Consider the following 20,811-nt stretch of genomic DNA (forward strand, 5'->3'; position numbering starts at 1 on the left):
TCAAAGACATCAACATTAGCTTATGTATTGAAAAAATTAAATTTTAAAAGCTGCATAGGAAATAAAAGATGTATTTTTCTCAAATAATGCATTGAAAACACAATTATTCTTTCAACCCATAAACAAGCATGAATTGTAAATCTAAGGGTTGATTTGACTCATTGTTCTCTTATCCTTAGATAAGTGGGATAGAGACTTAAACCATGTAAGTTTCAATTACCTCAAATGTGAAATATATATAATGGCAACTTCTTGGCAGGGCTCTTTTTAGAATCATACCAGGTAACGAACAAAAAGATTTCAGTGCAATTTAAATGAACTGTATCCACCTTAGAGTTATTTTATACTTTTAATCTTTAGGAATATGGAGAACAGCTAGCTTTATACTTTTATGTGGAGTCTTTTGTTTTTAAAAAAGCCTTAAAACTGAGTAACTATCAGGCAATAGAATTTTCTAAACAGCGGATGAATAGGGTGCATTCATTTAGTTTACCTACTGGTGGTAACTGCACTTTATATAGTCATCCCTTGCATTTTTAAAGATATACTTCACTCAGAACATCAAGATTTTTCTTTAATCTCATCAATTACAAGTCTTTATCAAACATTCACACTGTATATTGTTACATCCAATTTCGGGTTGCTAAAATTCCTATTTATACTTGTTTTATAGGCATCCTCCAAATTTCCCATAATGATTTTTAATTTTGCCAAGCTCTCTCAAACCCAAAGTGCAGTCACACCATAGGACTGTAGTCATGTATTAATCTGACACTGATTATTGCAATAACCCAGAGTTTTCAGTCAAGACACACTTCTGATTTATATTCAGTTTTGTCAATATCTATGGGATATTATTTCGAAGAAGGCAATGGCAAGCCACTCCAGTACTCTTGCCTAGAAAATCCCATGGACGGAGGAGCCTGGTAGGCTGCAGTCCATGGGGTCGCTACGAGTCAGACATGACTGAGCGACTTCACTTTCCCTTTTCACTTTCACACATTGGAGAAGGAAATGGCAACCCACTCCAGTGTTCTTGCCTGGAGAATCCCAGGGACAGGGAAGCCTGATGGGCTGCCATCTATGGGGTCACACTGAGTCGGACACTACTGAAGTGACTTAGCAGCAGGAGCAGCAGCATGGGACATTATTTAGTCAATTTAGCATTAGTTTTCTCATCTGTAAATGGAACTGCCAGCTGAGTCTACCTAGTTGGGTTGCAAGGATCAATAGTCACTCATGGCAAAGCAATAAGCACTATGGGATGTAGGATCAGAGGAGGAATTCCATATGTGTTAACCACATAAATAAATGTGATGTGGTTGAGATTCTTGTAGAGGAGAATCTAGAGCCAGATTCTTGAGTCCAGTTTCTGGTTCTATTAGTTGAGTAACTTGGGAAAGTTATACTTTGTATTTTACCAGGTTGTTACAAGAAGTATATCAAAAGTTCTTAGTATTTTTCCTGGCAAGCACTAAATAAGTGATTGATATTGATGTAGTTAATAATGTTCTAAGAAGGTGAGTTGCCTTTTGGTAAACACATATCTTATAATTTTCTTTTCTGTTTCAAGGGCCTAAAAGAAAAAAAAAAAAGCTCAAAATATGTTTTACTTTATTTAGTGAGGCAGAATAATGACAATAATGAAAATGCCAATATAACATCATCTAGGATGTTTAAAAATTATAAGAACTGCAGAAGATAGTTATATACTAGCACTAGAAAACTAAGAAAAAAGAAAGTAAACGTATTATGTAAGCAAAAAAAAAAAAAGCTGGAGTTACCAAAAGTAATATATGCTTTTTGAAATGCCTTATCAAATATGAATTCTAGGTATATGTGATTTTTGTTTGATGCTAAAACAGCTTTCAACCATTTGTGTTTGGCAGACGTAAACAAATTTTTCTGATGTATTTTCACTAGCTGAAATGTTACTACTAATAGAGTCCCTGTATTCTTCATGTATATTATACAATTACTTCTATACAAAGGTATTAGTTCTGTCAAACACAAATGTACAACTCATTTTACTGAAATATGTCTCTGTAACTTGAGCATCAATATTTTAAAAATATACTTCTCCATATGTATGTATATATATATATACACAGAAATTTAAAAATATATACATATTTAAATCCAAATTATAGGAACTAAAGCAAGTGAAACTCTTTTCACTGAGGGCTTCTACCTACTGAATCTTATATTTGAAGACTAATATAAATCCATTTTTTAAAATAAAAATTATAAATATTAATCATTTTTATAATTTATAAACTAATACACTTTTGAAAAGCTATGACTAGTAGTCACAAGAAAGTTTCCTTTCTTTTAATTAAAAAGCTGATTCTTAAAATTTGAAAAAATGTATAGGGCACATGGCTGAAAAAGGACACATGGCAAAGGCGCACCCATAAAGATGGCCCCAGATAATCACAAAAAATTGTGATTGGCCCCTGAACACTTCCCCTTGCATGAACAGTGCATGATAACCCTAGACCTCTGTTGTGACGTTAGCGCCTGACGACCTGACCTTTAATATGATTGGAGCCCAGGGCAAGAAGTCCTTTGCAAAACCCCCACGCTTGCCTTTACATACGGAGAGCTTGTAACAATAAAGTGGAACTGCCTTGACAGAACCCCCGCTGCTTCTGAGTGTCCTTCTCCCCGCGAAGAGGGCTGCGGGGGGGCGGAGGGGGGGGCGAAGCGGGGGGGGGGGGGGCGGGCAGCTCACCCTTCCCCTGGGGTTTCTTCCCCGCCGCTCCAGCGCAGGGACGCAAAATGGGCTCCGCATCCCTCATCGACACCTTGCTCTCCCCCGAGGCGCCACCAGGGGAGAAAGAAGGGGACCCCACAAAAATGCATCTTTGAATAAATGTCAGAGTAGTGTTTAGGACAATTATATTTAGATCTCTGTAAAACTTTCAAAAATAACCCTACCAAAGAACACTTTATAAACCAGGAGACTAAAAATCTTGAGTTAGAGACCAAAATTTACTAAGAAGTTCTAAAAAGCAAGATTTTTCTAAAGGCAATGCATTTGTTGACTCAAATACATGTGAGTTTTCAATGTTAAGATTGTCAGATAACTGATGAACATGACAGGAGTGAAATGCATGTTTGGTATCAAGAAGAAAGGCTCAGGTATTTACAAATTTTGAAAAAATAAGAAAAAAATGTCTGGATTTCTCAAAAGGAATATACAGAACTATTAAACTCTTCCTACCAATAACATGTAAAGACAAAAGAGAAATTTGTTTAGAAAAATGAAAGAGTTAATTGGTTTCTTCATTAATGGGTTATAATTGCTTTCCTCATCTTTGATATGCTCTTTCCTTGGTTCCCATCAATGCTCAGTAACTGGTAAGACAACTGTAAAATGGACTGCACTTTCATCAATTCTCCCCAAATTTTCATACCAAAACTATTAAGACAAAGAAAATTTGCAAATTACACTGAAGTAAAGAGCAGAAACTATTCATAGCATAATTATAGAGGTTGCCCCAGACCTTGAGGATTACCCTCAAAATTGAGGGAATCAGTATCTTAAACCTTTTTGAGCAGCTCTGGTATACTTCAGTTGGAAAACTGCTAAAACCAGAATGTTGTTGCTGTCTTTCTTGAAAATGTGGTAGAGATGGGGCAGTTTGAAAAATAGCAATGCTTGCCTCAAATTCTCAACTGAAACCAGGCAGCATGGGTATATAGTGCAGGTGCTTTGGGGAATAATCTCTCTTGATTCCCAATGAACATTTAAGAAGTAATGCTGTGTGTATTCCCTGAGGCTCCTTTAGTCCATCCTAAAATTAGAAAACTCACCCTGATCACTACTTCTCCCTGTACACCTGTGTGACAAGAAGCATCATGGAAGCCGTATGGACTTCCCAGAATATGTCAATGTTGCATTAAATAATTCATCTCATGAGGACTTTTGGGCACTCAGAATTTTTCACAACCAGCAATTATAATCTGGACATAGCAAAGAGGAGGGTCAGTGGCTATCAAATATACCCAGAATTATCTCTTTAATTGCTAATTATGAGGATTGTGGGGGGATAAGAAAGAGGTGCTGTGATAACAGGGCAGCACATGAGAAATTTCAAAACAGTACAGACTCTTACAATTTTAACAAGGATGGGAGTCCTGGTGAGAGAATCACTTCAGTTGTCAGTAATTCACATTTAGAAAACATTCCCAGTCCCTCAAATCTAATTTTAGGTAACCAGAGCAATATAACAGAATTTAAAATACAGTAATTAAATATAAGAAATACCCTATTATGAGTAGGATTTAAAATACATAACACAGAAGAATAGTGTCCATATCTTAAATTTTTATAAGCTTTACCCAACTAGCTGAAATAGCTTTCATTTTTAAAATTTTTTTAATTTTAATTTTTATTTATTTTTTATTGGAGGCTAATTATTTTACAATATTATATTGGTTGGTTTTGCCATACATTGAACTGAACCTCATTTTACAAATAAACCTTCTAGTATAAGGCAAGATAACATGATTCATCTGCATGTTCTTGAATGTTCAAATTATTTTTATACATAAACATCTACTCTGTTCAGAAAAAAAGTGATAATGGAAGACATAAATCTCATCAAACGTCCTTTCTGACTAATAATTGAGATGGTACATTTTATGAAGGAGTGGGGGTTTTTCTTCATCCATGGGATTTTTCTAGGCAAGAGTACTGGAGTGGCTTGCCATTGCCTTCTCCGTTTAAAATGACAGATATGGTTAAATATCTGCCCTTGTCACTACATCATCACATCTTAGCAGGATCTGTATCAATTTTTCCTCTAAAGTTTAATCTTCCCAGGCTTTTCTGGTGGCTCAGACAGTAAAGAATCTGCCCAAATGCAGAAGACCTGGGTTTAACCTCTTTGTCGGGAAGATCTCCTGGAGCAGAGATTGGCAACCCACTCCAGTATTCTTGCCTGGAGAATTCCATGGACAGAGAAGCCTGGTGGGCTACCGTCCATGGGATCACAAAGATTCAGACACAACTGAGCGGCTAACACACACACACACCTTACACTATGTCACATTACACTTTGGGGGTTTTGTCCTATCAATACTTGTTTTGTTTAATTGTATTTCCCATGTCTCTTTCCAATAGTTCTAATTTTTGTCTGAAATCTCATTCAGTTTATTTTAAACCTACCCTCAAGAATAAATTTGCTTTTTCTGACTGAATGTTCCTTGAGGTGATATATATGTATTTCAACTGTTAAACTGCACCTGCTGCATTCCCTATCACTCCAGCCTCTGCTTCCAACCCTGCTGAGCTTCTCCCCAGGTCCTCCTGATGGTCCCACTAACAGTAAAGCCAGAGGCATACAGCATCCTTCAAAAGCTGAGCAGACTTCTGCTCTCTTAGCCATACTTTCCACCATTATTGCTCATGCACTGAAAACTCTTGTCACACTACTGTTATTTATACCATTCCATGAACATACTTAGATGTATTTCATACATGGTCTTTTATAAACTTCCCTTTCTCTCCAGTAAGGGAACATTTAGTTCCCTTAACATTTCGTATACTGCCTGATACAGAATAAACAATGTTCAATATTCAGTTGGTGAATGAAGTTTCTAGCAACTGAACTTTAATATGCTAGAAGTTACCTTTTAAAAATCATCAGTGCATTCTCAGAATTGATTTCAAAAAACAAAACAAATTTCACCCAAAGAATTCTCTCAAGCTCTTGATATTTCTAATTACTGACCACATGAAATCTAAACTCCTTGGCCTGATTTCATGTTCTGGTAGAAACCTAATTAGCATTATTTACAATTAATCACCATTACATTGTACACAGTTATTTTCAGTACTTATACTCTATACAGTTGACTCATTGGAAACGGCCCTGATATTGGGAAAGATTGAGGGCAGAAGGAGGTGTCAGAAGATGAGATGGCTGGATGGCATCACTGGTGCAATGGATATGAATTTATGAAAACTCTGGGAGATGGTGAGGAACAGGGAGGGTGGGCATGATGCAGTCCATGGGGTTACCAAGAGTCGGATGCAACTGGATGAATGAATCACATACTCTACTGATTCTTTTTTATCATTAAACTCCCTAAAATACACCAAATTTTTCCTACCTATAAATTTTTGGGTAGGTAATATAATCATGTGAAAACCATATCTTTTTCACCCACCCAGTAAAATCCTTCAAGATCTGGCCTCTCTATCAAGTTTTTCTGTGAAAAAAAAAATAGGAAATAGTGGAAAGGTTATGTGGTTTAGAGACAAAAACCTTGAATTAGAGTTTTTTATTTGCCATGTATTAGTAGCCTTATTGCCTAATTCAGACTTAGATTCTACACATGGACATCAACAGAGATGGTCAACACTGAAATCAGATTGGTTACGTTCTTTGCAGCCAAAGATGGAGAAGCTCCATACAGTCAGCAAAAACAAGACTGGGAGCTGACTGTGGCTCAGATCATGAACTCCTTATTGCCAAATTCAGACTAAAATTGAAGAAAGTGGGGGACATGACTAGACCACTCAGGTATGACCTAAATCAAATCCCTTATGATTATACAGTGTGCCTGATGAACTATGGATGGAGGTTCGTGACATTGTACAGGAGACAAGGATCAAAACCATTCCCAAGAAGAAGAAATGCAAAAAAGCAAAATGTCTGTCTGAGGAGGCCTTACAAATAGCTGTGAAAAGAAGAGAAGCAAAAAGCAAAGGAAATATATAGCCATTTGAATGCAGAGTTGCAAAGAATAGCAAGAAGAGATAAGAAAAACTTCCTCAGTGATCAGTGCAAAGAAATAGAGGAAAACAATAAAATGAGAAACTCTAGAGATCTCTTCAGGAAAATTAGAGATACCAAGGGAGCATTTCTTGCAAAGATGGACTCAGCAAAGGACAGAAATGGTATGGACCTAATAGAAGCAGAAGATATTAAGAAGAGGTGGCAAGAACACACAGAAGAAATGGACAGAAAAGATCTTCAGGACCCAGATAATCACGATGGTGTGATCACTCACCGAGAGCCAGACATCCTGGAATGTGAAGTCAAGTGGGCCTTAGAAAGCATCACTACAAACAAAGCTAGTGGTGGTGATGGAATTCCAGTAGAGCTATTTCAAATCCTGAATGATGATGCTGTGAAAGTGCTGCACTCAATATGCCAGCAAATTTGGAAAACTCAGCAGTGGCCACAGGACTGGAAAAGGTCAGTCTTCATTCCAATCCCAAAGAAAGGCAATGCCAAAGAATGCTCAAACTACCGCACAATTTCACTTATCTTACACGAGAGTAAAGTGATGCTCAAAATTCTCCAAGCCAGGCTTCAGCAATACGTGAACTGTGAACTTCCTGATGGTCAATCTGGTTTTAGAAAAGGAAGAGGAACCAGAGACCAAATTGCCAACATCCAATGGATCATTGAAAAAGCAAAAGAGCTCCAGAAAAACATCTACTTCTGCTTTATTGACTATGCCAAAGCCTCTGACTGTGTGGATCACAATAAACTGTGGAAAATTCTGAAAGAGATGGGAATACCAGACCACCTGACCTGCCTCTTGAGAAACCTGTATGCAGGTCAGGAAGCAACAGTCAGAACTGTACATGGAACAGACTGGTTCCAAATAGGAAAAGGAGTAGATCAAGGTTGTATATTGTCATCCTGCTTATTTAACTTATATGCAGAGTACATCATGAGAATTGCTGGGCTGGAGGAAAAACAAGCTGGAATCAAGATTGCCGGGAGAACTATCAATAATCTCAGATAGGCAGATGACACCACCCTTATGGCAGAAAGTGAAGGGGAACTAAAAAGCCTCTTGATGAAAGTGAAAGAGGAGAGTGAAAAAGTTGGCTTAAAGCTCAACATTCAGAAAACTAAGATCATGACATCTGGTCCCATCACTTCATGGGAAATAGATGGGGAAACAGTGGAAACAGTATCAGACTTTATTTTTTGAGGTGCCAAAATCACTGCAGATGGGGACTGCAGCCATGAAGTTAAAAGACGCTTACCTCTTGGAAAGAAAGTTATGAACAACCTTGATAGCATATTAAAAAGCAGAGACATTACTTTGCCAACAAAGGTCCATCTAGTCAAGGCTATGGTTTTTCCAGTGGTCATGTATGGATGTGAGAGTTGGACTGTGAAGAAAGCTGATTGCCGAAGAATTGATGCTTTTGAACTGTGGTGCTAGAGAAGACTCTTGAGAGTCCCTTGGACTGCAAGGAGATCCAACCAGTCCATCCTTAAGGAGATCAATCCTGGGTGTTCATTGGAAGGACTGATGCTAAAGCTGAAACTCCAATATTTTGGTCACCTCACGCGAAGTTTTGACTCACTGGAAAAGACTCTGATGCTCAGAGGGATTGGGGGCAGGAGGAGAAGGGAACAGAGAGTGAGATGGCTGGATGGCATCACCGACTTGATAGACATGAGTTTGAGTCAACTCTGGGAGTTGGTGATGGACAGGGAGGCCTGCCGTGCTACAGTTCTTGGGATAGCAAAGAATTGGACACGACTGAGCAACTGAAATGAACTGAATTCTACTATATAGTACAGAGAATTCTAATCAGTATATGTAGAAACATATAAGTGAAAAGAATCTGAAAAAGAATGGATATATGTATATGTAAAAAGAATCACTTTGCTCTATATCAGAAACTAACACAACACTGTAAACCAACTGTAATATAAAATATAATTTAAAATACAGAGCTTTATATACTGTGATATTCACTTAGTGATGTATGTGAATCAAATCATTTTGCTGTATGCCTTAAATTTATACAGTGCTGGATGTCAGTTATATATTAATAAAACCATGAAAAATATAAACAAATTAAAGTCTTTAACTTTATTAGAATCTTTTTCAAAAACTTAGTGTCTTTAAGCAATATACAGACATTTCTGGAATACTGTTAATGTGATTGCAAATACTTAAACTTTTCTGTCTCTATTAAATAAAAAACTTTTAAAAGAATGCATTTATATGTAATTATATCTATTTTCCTGGAAATACTACAGACACTCATCTTTTAAGGAGAAAAGGTGATTTTTATGCAATTAACTGTATGGAAATAGCACATTATAACAGCTATTATAATTTTCACAGCTGAGAAATCAAAATAGCTAACAACAATATAGGATGCTTCTGGAAACTGTAAAGCATGTACTAAACCACATTATTTGCTTCATGTTATTTTGGGAAACAAGTACATAATAAATGTATTTAATATCATATATCTGTTTAATATTAAGCATAATGTCAGATTTCATGATGCCTTTACAGTTGTAATACAAATTTCCTAGAACTATATTTCATAAGATACTACTTTCATTTTCAGGGATAATTTATTTTTGTTTAAGAGCTGCTTCACCTGACAGACTGATATTCTAATTTAAATAGAAAGGATGAAAGAAATGTATAGTACTTCAAAGAATTAATATTTATAATATCTTTAAAGAAAATTAAAATCGGATTTATGAGTTTTGACTTCTAAATAAAATAATATTAATTGATATAATTTGTTAGAGTAATCTTTATGATTAAAATCAAGGATACAGGAATATGAATAAGAACCTCTAAAGAAACATGTGCACTCTCTCTATCAGTAACTCACTCAAGTTAAGTAATTTCTTTGTAAAAGAGGTTCCAGTAATGGCTTGTGTGTTTACATATTTCAAATGGATGTTGTGAAGATTCAAGAACTGGAAGAGATGTAAGGGTGATTGATTTTGTCCAGCTGCACTACCCCAAGCCATCTCTGACATCTGTCCTATCTTTAAAGGCCTTGGGGAAGGATATTTTGCAGCTTTGATAACTTCTAAGGTTTAAAAATCCTTTTTCTTTAGTCCTTACTCTTCAGAATTCTCAGTATAGGAAAATTCCTTACATCTAATGTACACAGCTTTATTTATATATTTAATGTCTGTAAATCATGCCTGCTCACCTACAAAAGATTGTACAATATTAAAGCAATTCTGCTACAACCAAAGACGCCACTGTGTCTGCTATTATGAGTATGTATAAACAGGTGGTTAGTTAAGATTCTTACTAAAAACTTCTGTATCATATCTGGGAAATGTTATGTTAAGATAGAGAGCTCTGTATCTCTCTGTGTATATGCACTGCTAACTTTAGAATATATCAAATGAATTTTATTAATTTGACTGTCAACCTCTGAATCCAACAAATAAATATAGGTTAAGTCATAACATCCTCTTGTACTAAAACTGTGAACATTTAGAACACAGTCAAAATTGGTAAATTAAAGTATTGTATGGACATAACCAAAGCATTGGTACCATTAATTACAGCTTTTGAAATAATTTTATCAGGCCAATGGACTGTCTTGCTTTATGACTTTCCACTTATTGGCAAATAAATAAGAAAATAAATGAAATCACTGTTTTATGAGTGACTTTCATTGTAGCATTGCCATTTATTAAACCCAGTGCTAACAGGGGAAATTGCTTGGATGATTAAAAAGTTGTTGTCATTTAGGTAGTTTCAATGCTCCTTCATTTCTCTCCGTGTATCTATTCTTTATATGCTGTTTGATTTCTGATCACCCCCACTCTCTGTCAAAAGGTCTAGAAATGTGCTTTTTCTTTCCTCCACCTCTGTTAAAATGGACTTACATGCTTTTATTTAATCTATTAGAGTCTTTCTCTTTCCTAGCCAACCTAAACACTAAGTGCTATTTCTTTGAGGTAATAAATTTACATTTAAACCAGATTCTTTCAGAAATAGATTAATTCCAAAGACTGGAATTTTAGGCTTTCTGTTAAAATGACAAAGGTAATTTTGTTTGAGAGAAAAGAGATACTTCTTCATTGATTGATACACACACCATATTTCTTGGCAATTATATTGATTTGTATTTGACTCTCAACTGAATGAATATGTATTTAATGAATGAATGAATATGTATTAATCAATGAACCACAAAGAAGATGCTTGTCTATCAACAGTTTGCAGAAGTTCTATTGAGTCCTCAAGAAGTAAAACATGTTCCAGTCATACCTTAAAACTTTTGAGAATAAAAGATTTACTCAATTTGCTGATAAGATAACCAAGGAAGCAGAAGATGAAATATTCCATTTGGGAGTATCTTTCTCACTGAAATATAGGTAGAAGATAAGTATTTCACATTTAAAGCCAGTGCTTTTTCCTCTTGTTCTCTGGGGTCTACCTATTGTAAGCATGTGACAGTTCCTGACTGCAGTTCTGAATTTCAGAGCAGTGTGGAAAGCCTACTCAGTTTGAAACAGGGATGACTCCCTGGTAGAAAGCATGCTGAAAGTCAGATGCCTACTGAAAAGCAAAACAAACAAAAAGTGCCAAAATCAGATCGTTCTACACATCCTCCAGAGGAAAGGGATCTTACTATGACAAAAGGACAATGAGTGGGAACAGCCAACTGGCTCATCCACATGTCAGGACAGCTGAAAGCCTTTCAATCTGTCATTCCACACATGTGTTAGAGATTGCTTCCGAGCCAACCTCTATGCACACTGAGGCATGGCTACTGTCACTCTTAACAGCAATTCCTTGCTTGCTTTTTCTTAGAAATCTGTAAAGGAAGACTTTCTTCCTCTATAGGCTAAGATAATAAAGGGTTAGATGCAAGTCCCCAGTTAAGGTCTAAAAACCAAAGATAGGTTAATGTCAGGAGATAATAGAAGAAAAAATTTGGTGATATGTTGCCCAAATGATAATAGTCAAATATCAAGGAATTCTAAATATATAAATCATTTAAAACTCTTGAAAGACATTAAGTTCTCCCCAAAACCAGTAAACAACAAAGTCAACATTTGTTGAGTAAATATATAAGATAACTAGTAAATGTGTCTCTATACTTTTGTTCAGATTAAGAACAATTAAGAACTATTTTGAGGATCTTTTTGGTAACAAGCATCATTTTTCATCCAATTAACTCTTCACTATAATTCAAGTAACACAAAAACAGCTCCACAAAAACTGGATAACAAGCTTTTTTATTTTACAGGGCTCCTTCAAGACAACACTAAATTATACATACTGACTTAAAAAGAAAACTATCTTTCTGATTTAGAGAAAAGTTTGCTCCATGACCCCTGGTCAAACAACCCAGATTCACTGTGATATATGTAATAAAATGTAGAAACACCTTTCCTAATATCACTGGTACATTTATTAAAATAAAAGGTATTTAATAGGAGTTATTCACTCATTATTCCATTTTGGGGGAAACCTAATATTTAGTTAGAAGGGATGGAAAAGAGAAAAATAGACAAGGGAGAAGAGGAATAAATATATGCCTTGAATTACTCTATCACATTTTGAAAAGAAATTCTTTGCTGTGCATGAAAATAAACAATTGTTTGAGAGACCTGATTAGCATACAGATGATTTTACAGTGAGAGAGACTGGTTAGAGCATGTATAGCTAATAGTCTTTCACTAGAAGAACCATGTTGCATGACATGGTGATTTTTATATAAGCCAATTTATACTTGAGAGGAAGACAGAATGTTAAACAGCCCAATTTAAAGCCATAGGATGGTACAGACATTCTTACATTTAACAAGGTTGAATCATTGGTAGATACACTGTGTTTTTCAGACCAAAAGTGAAATACTATTGATGAAAGATATTCTTTAAAATTTGATTTTTATGTCATTTAAAATGATGCTAACTCAAAAAATGATTATAGGAGTCACTTTAAATGAAAATAAATTCCTTTACTGCATTCTCTGAAAGCAGCATTATATTATTGGATAATTGCTGTTTATTGAGTACTTCCTATGTTCCAGCTTCTGTAAACACAGAGGTAAGCACATAATGTCCATTATCATATTAAATTCTTACAAGAATATCATGTATTAGATATCATAATTGCTAGTATACAAATTAGACCGAAGATTGCAGAGGTTAAACACCTTCCTCAAGGTCACAGAGTGGAAATGCTATTCTTTGAATTCATGTCTCATATCTTCTAAAACCTGTTTCTTTACTATTATCTTAAATTGTGCAGCAATCTCAATCCCATATAACACAGAAACAGATGAGGCATGACACCTAATTATGCATTTCTGTCTGTTTCTCCTTCTTTGTGATGAAGGATCTTGAAGAAAAGGGAAGAAAATCATTTTATAAAATTGTGAAGCTATGCCACGTAAATACTTACACAGTTCTTACAGTCAGGGGTGATACCGGAATATTTAACAACAGATGAAATAGAGGCTACAGTTTCTTCAAGTAGCCATAAGCAGGTAACTTGAGGGGAATCTTGGCCAGGTGACCAGGCCTGTTTGACTAGGGAGAGAGAGTAGGGATGGGAAGACAATGGGGAGAAAGGACAGGCTGAGAGACTGGTGAGTAGGCTGAAGTATGCTAGGATAGACGATTTCTTTGCCCACTTTGGCCTGAAGGAGCATGGGTTTATTTGAGGGGTCCCAAGAAGGCACTGAGTAGCACCAGTTTAGAATCAGAATAGAAGCATTCCAATATTTTATAAACCAGTACTGTTGTTCCATGCATACCCAACTACATATCTGTTATGCTTAGAGGAATTTGTTTCATCTGTCCCTTTAGTCATGTCCAATTCTTTGAGACCCTATGGACTGGAGCCTGCCAGGTTCCTCTGCCCACAGGATTCTCCAGGCAAAAATACTGGAGTCAGTTGCATGGATCTCTTCCAGGGGATCTTCCTGACCCAGGGATCAAATCTTCATCTCTTATGTCTCCTATATTGACAGGCAGGTTTTTACCACTAATGCCACTTTTCCAACAAATTCTAACCGTGAACACAATTCCGTGGCCTTGATGCTCGGCCTTGATGACAGAATCCTTATTCACTATGATTCTAGGTTGTGTTCATTAAATACAAAGTGGTTTTCAATGGTACATATTGCTAAGGTAAAGTTCAAGTCTTCTAAAAGATCAGCCTTCTAAACCATACCCCCAAACCCCCACTTTGAACCATTTGATTAGTCTTTCAACTTGTGCTTATTTCTGCTTTGGTGGAGTATCTTTTAGAACAAATCGATGGGCCACTTGTCAATTGGTGCCTCTTTCTGGTAAAGTCCAGCTACTTCTGCCACTCAGCTTCAAAGCCTGGTTAGTTTGGCAGGATGGAATACTACAGAAAGTAGGCCAATATCACAAGTTCAAATACCATATGGTAAAATTATCTCTTTCCATTTTTCAGCCACAGGTTTTACCTCCTAACATCTGCTACTCATACTCTCTTCTATCCATCATGTTAATTTCTTCTTCATGCTAGAGCTGACATAGTACAAGTCTATAGCTTTGAAGCAACGCAAACCCCTAAAGGGAAAAATGGACACACTAAGGATTAAAATGCATTTTTAAAAAGATAGAGTCTTAGCCAGGCTTGAGTTAGAGTTCAATGTGCCAACACTAAATACTCAGCCAGATTCTCCCTGGGAAGCCCTGTAGAGGATCTCTGCAGAACCTGTCAGTGTTGTAACTGTTCTAACTGGTTTGCTTTGTTAAATAGCATCTTGGCTCTACATAATTTCCTCATGGAAATCATCTTCTGGCAATAGCTTTGTCTCCAAAATTTATAGAAACAACTACTCCTCTTACTAAATTCTGGAGGTGTAAGTTTATGCCCAGTGAAAGGAAAATACAGAAAACAGTGAGACTGAATTTGAAACACAAACTAATACACATAATGGCAACATTAGCAATACAAATCACCTTTGCAATGAGATCATCAATGCTTAGTAACTAAGTCATGTCCAACTCTTTTGCACCCCCATGAATTATAGCCCATCAGGCTCCTCTGTCCATGGAATTCTCCAGGCAAGAATACTGGAGTGGGTTGCCATTCCCTCCTCCAGGGGATCTTCTTGACCCAGGGATCAAACCTGCTGCTCCTAGATTCTATCACTAACACCACCTGGGAAGCCGCCCTAATAGGTCACATGCCAACAAACCCATCTAAAGTTGAATATCATTAAGTCAAAAGTGCATTAATACAGTTAACTTACCAAACATCAAAGCTTAGCCTGGCCTACCTTAAATGTGCTCAGAATACTTCTATTTTCATGTGCTTAGTCGCTCAGTGGTGTCTGACTCTGCAAACCTGTGGACTAGAGCCCACTAGCTCCTCTGTCCATGGGCTTTCCATGCCCTCCTCCAGGGGATCTTCCCAACCCAGTGATTGAATCCAGGTATCCCACATTGCAGGTGGATTCTTTACCACCTGAGTCACCAGGGAAACCCAAGAATACTGGATTGGGTAACTGGTCTCTTTTCCAAGGGATCTTCCCAACCCAGGAATTGAACCAGCATCTCCTGCATTACAGGCAGATTCTTCACCTGCTGAACTATACAGATGGGCAGAATCAATTTCCAAAAAGTTTATTTCAGTAATTTACTGAAACTGTACTGAAAGTGAAAAATAGAATGGTTTTCTGGGTACAGAATAATTGTAAGCTGCTTACCCCTATGATCACAGCATGCTGCCACTTCCCAGCATCAAAAGAAAGTATATACTTCTTATTGCTAGCCCAGGGAAAGATTAACACTCAAAGTATGTTTTCAGTTTCTACTCAAATGTGTATTGCTTTCTCATCATTGTAAGTTTGAAAAATCATAAGTTGAACCATCACAAATCAGGGACTATTTGTAATGTTAATGAAACCAACCTACTAAATGATACCTGAAATATTTGAAAAAATTAATGAACTAGTGACGTCTACTATTTGGATGGGCTTCCCAGGTGGCACTAGTGGTAAAGAATCCAAATGCCAATGTAGGACAAATGAGACATGGGTTCATTCCCTGGGTTGGAAAGATGCTCTGAAGTAGCAACCCACTCCAATATTCTAGCCTGAACAATCTCATGGACAGAGGAACCTAGAGGGCTACAGTCCATAGGGTGGCAAAGAGTTGGACATGATTGAAGCAATTTAGCACTCACATACAATGCACGCACAAATACCACTGTATCAAGATTTTAGTGAGTCTCATCTCCACCAAATCTTTTTGTTACTGTTTTATATTTTCAAAGAAAACCATTGATTCATTTTCTTTTCATCTGCCCTTTCTGACCTTCATGCCCATGATAATGAACATAAAAATGGTCAATGGAACTTGAAACAGAAAGAAAGAAGACAAACAAAGTTCAACAGAAGCGTGAGCAATGGAAAATCAGGCATTGGGTAAGAGAACAGACCAAGTTTTTATCTGACCCTAAATTTATAACATGGATTTTAAAGTTGGTCTTTTCTATAGATGTTTTAACAGGGACATACAAATGAAAATCTTTCAAAAGCACTTCTTTTTTTTTCACTTTTAATACTTATTTTCTAAATTAGTTAAACAATCCATTTGTTGGTTCAATAACTTTACTACGAGGACTCTGAAAGTCTGTCAAAGATAGGCTTTTTCAGACATACAGACAGATAATAACTTAGTGAAATAGATAATAATGTTCTATTAAAACAAAACTATATATATGTATTATAAATATAATATATATGTATTATAAATATATTATATGTATATAAATACACATGTATACATATATATATGGAGAAGGAAATGGCAACCCACTCCAGTATTTTTGCCTAGAGAATCCCATGGACATAGGAGCCTGGTGGGCTACAGTCCATGGGGTCACAAAGAGTCAGACATAACTTAGTGACTAAACAACATATATATATATATATATATATTTGATAAAATATATAAATCCTTTACTATAGCATTTCCTATTGGTTTCACCTCTGTCCTCATTATGGTACTATCTGATGAAGCTGATTAATGACCACAATTAAGGTAAAAATAGCACATTGTTTAAGTTAGAAAGAGTAATCCATAGACTTTAGGGATGCTTCATTTACATGTAAAGTTGGAAAGGAAATGCTGTCTCATTCAAGTATTGTATTTGAAAATAAGATATGTCTACAGTTTTCCTTAAAATATATATATATATATAAACCATAAAATTACCCTAAGATAATGTCAATATTTTGATGATTTATGCTGAATACATGAAGGATTCCATCACCATTAATGCTGTTCAACATAGTTCACCATTTTGCTACTCTGATCTGATTTTCCTGGATCATGAACACTTCCCCGCACTTCATACTAAACATCTGGTCAACATTTACTAAACAGTTGGTGTGGTTAGAACCACACCATATAGTCTAAGATAACGCTTCCTAAACTTCTTTAAGAATCACTTTTGCATCTTCTTAAAGTGCAAATTTTGATGCAGTAGACCTTGGTTGGGGCTGAAATTCTGCATTTCTTTGAGTTCTCAAGAGGTGCCAGTGCTGCTGCAACATAGAGTGCCCTGAGGAGCAACGCTCAAACGCCTCCAAAAATAGCATTAAAGTCTTCGTTTTCTGAAAACCTGTTCACCGAAAATGAGCCTAGACAAATTGAGCACCTAGGTTTGTTCAACTACAACTCAACAAAATATCATTTAAGAAAGGGAAGAAGCACCTTATCTTCAGCTCTTTACCAATGTTAATATATTCACATTTTAGAAATCCTAACCTGCAGCACATTCTTATGCAAGATTTTGTCCTGAGACAGCATATGTGTTAACATCCTGATAAAAAATAATCTTCTCACTATTACTTGGGAATCTCATGTAGTCAAAAAATAAGAGAGGTCATGAGCTACAAAAAATACCAGGTATAAAGTGGAAGAAGTTGTGCAAAAACTTCATGTTTTTTGTTGTTTGTTTTTAGAAACTGAAAATTGATAGCATGAAAGTACAAATGAAGAACTGATCATATGATGTCAAATATGACAGCTCAGTTAAAATTGTATTAGTCACTTCTCAATTTACTGCATATGATCAGTCAAGGATGAGCAAACTTGAGACCTGAGAAATGCTAATTTAGAAGACCAACTTCTATTTTGTTTATAGCTCTCATATATAATATATATATATTTATATATATATATAATATAAATATAAATAAATCGATGACAGCACACACAATTTCTTCCCACTTATTTTCCTTCTACATCCTACCTCCATTTCATTCCTTAAGTTTGCAAAACTTACTCCTGGGAAAGTGAAATGGCTAGTTTAGATCTCTGGGCAACTGACACCAAAAACATTTCAAATACTTTATTTAGACCAACTACCTTCTCTGTGCTGCTACCTGCTTACACCTCTACTCTGCATGTAGCAACTGCACTTTCTTCAATTTTTAATTAAGTTGTTAGAGAGAAGTCATCTGAATTTACTTAGCGTCCTAGTTTAAAGTTTCATCCCAGAATAGCTAATTAAGGAAGTGTAGGTTTTTCCTCTTACTCACATATTAGTGTGAAGTCAGGGCAGAGATGAGGGTCCAGGAGAAAAAAGTAAGGAGATAACAGAAGAATACACACTGCAGGGTGATTCCTATTAGACCAAACTTCTCTTTACTTTTCCCTAAGAATGAACTGCTATGAAAACGCTTGAAGAATTCAGTAAGTGTCTGTTAAGCCTGGGCTCCAGTGTAAATTTACTGAACAAACTACAAATTCTGAGCCACTGAAGAAAAAAAAAGCTGGTCACTGTGGAGGTTTTTTAAAAGTTGGCAATGCATAGTTACAATTTTTCTACTGTTACAGTATGTAACTTAAATTTTAACTTCTATGAAAATAAAATGGATTAAAAATTAATATTTAGAAGGTAAACTCATTTTGAATGTTTAAGACATGCTTCTAAAAGTGAAAAGTAACCTATTGCAGTGCAACAAAATGTACAATTACTCAGTTTATATTACTATTAAATATTGTGACTTTTACACAGACCATCTCTAAACGCTTGAAATTTTGTTTGCACAACTTAAAAGGAAAAGTTGAATACCTCAGAACCAAACATGCCTATATAACATTAGTATTTGAAGCTAAGATACTATAAACTGACCAAAACATATATAATTTATTATCCTAATTAAAAAAACAGCCATTAAATGTCTTAAATAGCTGGAAAGGCTGGTGAAATAAAATGCAATTCTTTTTTTTAAATAGGAAGATTTTGTTAGTCAAAAATTAATGTCTGTATCTGCAGCATGAGGACAACTTATTCTGTATACAAAGTTCTGCTAAACTGAGGGATAAAACCCCCAGATGTTTAAAGTCTGTCACTTTGTTGGGTGAGATACTGAGTAATATAGTTCCATAGGCTACAATTCTGGATGCTTTTTCTTTAAGACATTTTTTGATGTGGGTTTTAGGTCACTGTCATTTTGAAATATAAATCCTCTTGCAAGTTTCCTACCTGGTAAAATATCTTTCACAAAGGTATCCCTTTATATCCTTCACTATCTATTATGGCATCAGTGAAACTGGAGAGGAAATAAATTTTACCAAAGATTCAGTCTCTCAAAACGAGTCCAAATCATGTCTAAACCTCAGGCTCCCCCCTGCCAAAGGGCTGCTTCCTGACTGGCACTGAGAGCAACTGCATAAAGATGGCATCTTCTCAATCATTCTAGGGATAGCAACATGGAAAGTACCTCTCCAAACCACTCTTATATTAACCGGTTCCCACAGGTACATGGCCATGTCAGCCACAATATTGCATGCTCTCTGCCTTTGAGTAGAAACTCTACTGCATGCATTTCTGTTGCAAATGTCCCTAAAATTCAGTTATGCCATCTACAAGTTGGCAGTGGCTTAGATAAGCAAATACTAACTCCCAATCTGTTCCATCTGGGCTATATTTCCCCAGGTCCTGAGCAAAGTGGTCACAGATTTCACTTTCATCAGTGTCTCCTCCCATGGTTTTATATCTCTACTCTGGCCTGAGAAACTGAAAGAAGAGAATATATTGTATAATTGAGAAGAAATGCTTTCCCTTGAAAATGACATAGCTAACATTTATTGATTGCTTCCCACATGTCAGGCAGTGTTCTAAAGCTCTTTGGAATTAGCTGCACTCAGCTTTCTGATCAATCTTATGGGGCACAATTGTAGTTCCCATTTTATGGGTCAGAACACAGAGACCTAGAAATTAAATATCTTGTCCAAAGTCACAGATTTCATCATGTGGAATCAGGATTCAAACTCAGGTGTTTCGGCTTCAGGGTCTTCACCATTATCTACAATGATCTACTGCCTATGAAACTATATTTCCAGAGCAGAATATCTTACTTCCCTTAAAACTTATCCTAATTGTTGTTGTTTAGTTGCTAAGTTGCATCTGACTTTTGAGACCCCATGGAGTACAGCCCACCAGGTTCCACTGTCCATGGCATTTCCCAAGCAAGAATATCAGAGTGGGTTGCCATTTCCTTCTCCAGGGGATCTTCCTGACAAGGGATTGATGCTGAGTCTTCTGAATTGGCAGGAGATTTAATTACAAATGAGCCAACAGGGAAGCCCACTTACCTCAATTACTGGGCCTCTCGTTTATTACTTGTTTACAAATCGGAAGTTTGTGTCTTCTGACTATTTTTACCCATTTCACCTGCCTCCAACCTTTGTCTTTGGGAACTACCAATCTGTTTCTATAAGTTGTTTTTGTTTTTCAGTTTCTTCATATAAGTGAGATCACACAGTATTTGTTTTTGTTTTGTTTGATATATTTCACTTATATGCCCTCAAGTTCTATCCATGTTGTCACAAATGGAAAGTTCTTAATTTCACTGTGGAGAAAGGTCTGGGTGGGACTCTGTGAAAGGCATCGTGATAATCAATAATTTAAATGAGGACTTACATGTCACATTTTTACAGTTCTCCAAATGGATAAGGCTTGGAAATATGGAGAACACTTGGAATATTAAAGTAAGTTATTTTTAAACTGTAATGACAGGCCAGAAAAGAAAAA

General features: G+C 36.1%; 1 protein-coding gene across 1 annotated transcript in view; it reads right to left on the reverse strand.

The window, feature by feature from the left end:
* Positions 1–20,811, reverse strand: part of LRP1B (LDL receptor related protein 1B) — a 2,241,805-nt gene that overhangs the window by 1,488,515 nt on the left and 732,479 nt on the right. The gene's annotated exons all lie outside the window — the stretch shown is intronic.

Source organism: Moschus berezovskii, chromosome 2 (genome assembly GCF_049115385.1).
Source record: "Moschus berezovskii isolate FMDL1 chromosome 2, NW_MosBer_1.0, whole genome shotgun sequence".
NCBI classification, from domain to species: domain Eukaryota; kingdom Metazoa; phylum Chordata; class Mammalia; order Artiodactyla; family Moschidae; genus Moschus; species Moschus berezovskii.